The 5,000-nt window shown below is 39.2% G+C and overlaps 1 protein-coding gene across 1 annotated transcript in view; it reads left to right on the top strand.

Moving 5' to 3' along the window:
- Positions 1–5,000, top strand: part of LOC125032997 (perlucin-like protein) — a 34,133-nt gene that overhangs the window by 544 nt on the left and 28,589 nt on the right. The gene's annotated exons all lie outside the window — the stretch shown is intronic.

Raw genomic sequence — 5,000 nt, 5'->3', positions numbered from 1 at the left:
CTAATACAACGTTATTCGGGGATGTTGCAATCAGCCAATCATCTCCAACCTTTCAATTGCATCTTCACCTTGATAAAGAATGGAAGAAAGAAAGCGTACAGTCACTCACAGGGATCTGGAGAAACTAATAAGAAACGCATTTCATGGACATAACCTTAAAATCAGTTTCGAATAATGATGCCAACAATAGGAAAAGCATAGGTCAAAATTTCGAATAATAACGCCAACAATAGGAAAAGAATGAATGTTACTGCGCAGGTGTCGTAGCAGGCATGTTAATCAAATGACACTGCCACACATTATATTATCATTCCGTCCCACCGGTTGCCTTGCATATAATAAAGAGAAATATAATATTTATATCGATATGTGCTTATAATAGATAAGCCTCTTATAACTACTCAGGATTGTTCCTCCACGCGTGTTAAATGAATAACGCATTGCTTCTAATGAACTCCTCTTCGTTCTCGGAAACAAAAAACAATCTGCTCCCGTGAGAAGGGGTTGCCAGATGGCCAGAAAGCACTCGAAGTCAATTCAAACAAAGCTTTGGCAGGAGGTAAATAATATTGAAAAGAGTAATGCAGGTAGGCTTCTAGGCTTCCGGAATCTTAGTTCACACTGAATCCACTTAGAATGAAATAAGGATTGCTTCTGTGAGTTTGAATGCCCATTATGAGATGTGAATTCTGTATGATACGCGGTAGAAGCTACTTTAATGTGCAAATGTCATCAACCTGCGCACTGGTAGAGAAACAAGGTCGATAAAATAATATATGATTAGCATATGTATCAATTTTGCCTCATTTATTTGTATGAAACTTGACAGAAACGATTGAAATGCCACTGAAAGCAGTAGGATTCTACCTCATGACCCTTCAGGAACTAGGAAATATTTGGAGGCCCGAGGCGTTGGTCCAACTCCAGGAATCTCTCTCTCTCTCTCTCTCTCTCTCTCTCTCTCTCTCTCTCTCTCTCTCTCTCTCTCTCTCTCTCTCTCTCTCTCTCTCTCTCTCTCTCTCAAGTGACACGTCTCGCACTATCCGGCGTTTAAGGGAAATTCTCTTTAGATGTAGTGTTTACCTGTTTTGTTTGAAAGATGCAGCTCTATAGGTTCATTCCTACAAGCTGGTGATAGGTGTGTACGTAATAACCCTTTTTGTAGATAGAAAAAAAAATGAAAAGACGGTTTGTAAATCAATAGCTTGAACATGAACTATATGGTAATAAAAGGTATGAAGACCTTAATTCCCTACGATTGTAAAAGTGTTTTCAAGATGAAATGAATAAAACAATATTTAAATAGATAGTAAAATGTGTCACGTAATTATATGTTAGTATAACATAACTGCAATACGGGCCATCATAATAATGATCGTAGTATTTTTACTAATAATAATGCTTTACGTAATGATGATGACTAATGACAACGTTACGAAAGTTGTCATATTAATAGTAACAATGATTTTCTTGATGTGATAGTAAGTGAAATGATAACGAAAGTCCAGTGAGTGACCTTGATGATAATATGAACCGAGCTATGTAATTTGTACTTTACTATCAGCCTTAGCCCATTCGCTCACGGGTAAAATTAAAAACAGATGGGGGAAATGCTGTGCTAATTTTTTTTTTTTTTTTTTTTTGAAATGCCTCTACACTCTGCCTTACCTGATTTCACCTTTTATCTATTATTAGTGATACACTCTGACGTCAACTGTTCAGTGAAGCAATGTATGGTCTCAGTTTAATGGTGGCTCTCACTATCTTCACGCGCGCGCGCGTGTGTGTGTGTGTGTGCGTGCTCCGTGTATGCAATATGCTTGTGTTCAAAATGCTTTAAGTATCACTTTGAGCAGAGCTTTGCTAAAACCGAATGACTATACTCCAAATCAGTCTATTTAATGTGGCCTTGAAATATCACCAGAAATATGCCATTGTTGCCATGGCACTGGACGCGTGGCACTTGCATCCGACAGTCCCGCCACTCCTTTGCTCACGTCTCAGCGTTGCCAAACCACAGCGAGCAGATGAGTCGAAGGTTCGGAGCTGTTTCGAGTGCCCTTTTTTACCAAAATAAGCTAGATTTTTCTTCAGCCAGGGATTTTATATATATATATATATATATATATATATATATATATATATATAACCGTTCCCTTCAGAAACTGTACATTACGATAAAAAATATGGTAAATGTAGCATGTCGATACAAGGATTACTGATGGTAATACCTTCGGGGCAATGGCCACAAGCACAAATCTAATGCCATTTAATGTAAATGATATACGATAATGGCAAGGGTATTACCAATGACGAGCATGAATATTGTAGGTCGTAATCTAAGAAAGTTCATTAGTAATGATAATGATAAGCCTAAGTAGTCACATGTTAACCTTGCCCAAAACACCAGACGCCACATTCTGACAATAATAATTTTGGTATCAGTAATTACTTCGTCGTACATTTTATTCCTAAATCTTACACTTTTCTTAAGTAGCCAATGTTCCCTTTTGTTTAAACTTGCCATCATTCCCTCACAAGGAACGTCAGATAGGTTTTTATCGATAACCCCATCTACCGGCAATAATCACATCTGATACTGTCAGTATTACATCACAGCTGAGATATGTTACTCGTAACTACATGTCTCACGTATTATAGACAACATAATATTTCAGTTTATGCCAAAGTTCATGTACGTCTAGAAGCATCAACAAAGCTAACACCTACTGTCCACAACGGCACCATCAGTAAAACCTACTAATATCAGCCTCTGTGAGCAAAACATCTACACTCAACAACTCCTGCCAGTAGTAATCACAGCTATCAAAAGCTAACCGTAGAAATAAAAACAAAGAAAACAAATCTGCATCACTATCAACATCAACAATCTCCACATAAATATTTATCCCTGAAATGACCGTTCCTTCACATCAGGACTAACTTGCCTATCAAAACTTGCCTCTCAAAACCTGCGAACGTGTGTTATCCGCAGCACTCATTGCCCGCGATACCCACTCAGATCCAACCCAAGCGACTTCCCCTTATCATTACCGAGACTGCAGAATAGTCAAGTGTTTTTTTTTTATAAGTAACCGTTCCCTTCAGAAACTGTACATCACGATAAAAAGTATGGTATATGTAGCATGTAGATACAAGGATTACTGATGGTAATAGCTTCGGGGCAATGACCACAAAACTTGCCTCTCAAAACCTGCGAACGTGTGTTATCCGCAGCACTCATTACCCGCGATACCCACTCAGATCCAACCCAAGCGACTCCCCTTATCATTACCGAGACTGCAGAATAGTCAAGTGTGCTGCTGGTTCTTCACCAGTTCTCGCTAGCTCCCATGTCAGTTCTTAAACGATGCTTGTTTGCCCCATGTATTCACTGCTAGTTGTACTCCTTACTGGTAATGAGATGGCTTATTAATCTTGTCAGAGGCTTTCATTACGATAGACATTAAGTGCTCGTAACAAGATCGTCTCAGACGCGCTCTTCTTAATTACCCGTGAATGTTAGGTATGCCGTCTAATACGTACAAATATGCACACATGAACGTACCTCAAGAGGACCCACTTCTCTTTGCGTGAGTGTATAAGATGCTGTATAAGAAATACCCATTAACAAACAATTAAATAGAAGATTTCTAGTCTTCAGTACATACCCAAAGTGCCCGTGAGCGCCAAAGTAATCGTACAGACTTAATAGGACACGTAATTTTAGGCAAACATGCAATGCCAAGTTAATTTGCGACTGACATTGGCACACAGTCATGCATGGATCACGCACAAGCTATATATCATGCATAGCACGGATGAATCGGAACACGGTTATAGCGAACTGTGACTGACATGTTAATTAGCTATATTTCATGCATACATCTGTCCCATATCTGTTTTTGTTTCTTTGTATATACTACGACTGTAGATTTTTTTTTTTTTGTGTGTGTGTGCTCTACTCTGTGTCTGGTTAAGACTTTATCTGCCCAGTTATTTATCTGTTATAATATTTAAATACGAATACAATTTCTATTAATTTTTGGGTTTGTCTGTCAACACTTAAATGATTCCTTGCCATCGGTATATTTGATTATCTATTTATCTATATCAGCTCGTAACTTTTGTGTAAATTATTGTCTGTATGTGTATTGCCCTAGTCTCCCTGTTTAGACGTGTGTATCTCTATTTACAATAGTTTATCTACCTATCTCTCAGGGCAGTACGCACAGTATTTACAGTACAAACGTACTATACATACCTGCAAACACATAAGTACATACATACAAACAGCAACGTACATGTATAAACATCTACATTACATACAGGCAGACAGGCAGATAGACAGCAGACACAGACAGGCAGATAGACAGACAGAAAAGTAGGTAGGCAGGCAGGTAGACAAACAGACAGATAAGCATGCATGCATACGTCTATCCATCCGTCCATACATACATACATACACAGATACATACAATCCCACACACACAAAATACATGTATACATACGAACAACATACACACAGATATACATGTATACATACATACATACGTAGACTAGAATAGGACAAAAAAAAAAAAAAATCCGAAGTGACGTTGTGGGTATAAACCATTTTTCTCTTTGGCGGAAACCCGTTTATCTTGAGTTTTCCCTTCATTTGGTATTTTTCTTGTAGGTCAGCTGAGCTTTTTCTGACGTATGCTGTTAAATTCTTTTCCTATTCGTCAGAATAAAAGCACAGGCGTGAAACCCTTAAAGTTTGCCTGTGTGCCCTGTATTTCCTTCTGTATAATTGACTGTCTCGGTTGGATTACCTCCGTGTGTGTGTGTGTGTGTGTGTGTGTGTGTGTGGGTGTGGGTGTGGGTGTGGGTGTGGGTGTGGGTGTGGGTGTGGGTGTGGGTGTGGGTGTGGGTGTGGGTGTGGGTGTGGGTGTGGGTGTGGGTGTGGGTGTGGGTGTGGGTGTGGGTGTGGGTGTGGGTGTGTGTGTCCGTGCATA

This window comes from Penaeus chinensis, chromosome 15 (assembly GCF_019202785.1).
Source record: "Penaeus chinensis breed Huanghai No. 1 chromosome 15, ASM1920278v2, whole genome shotgun sequence".
Lineage (NCBI taxonomy): Eukaryota > Metazoa > Arthropoda > Malacostraca > Decapoda > Penaeidae > Penaeus > Penaeus chinensis.
This window is presented reverse-complemented; position numbering and strand designations above follow the sequence as displayed.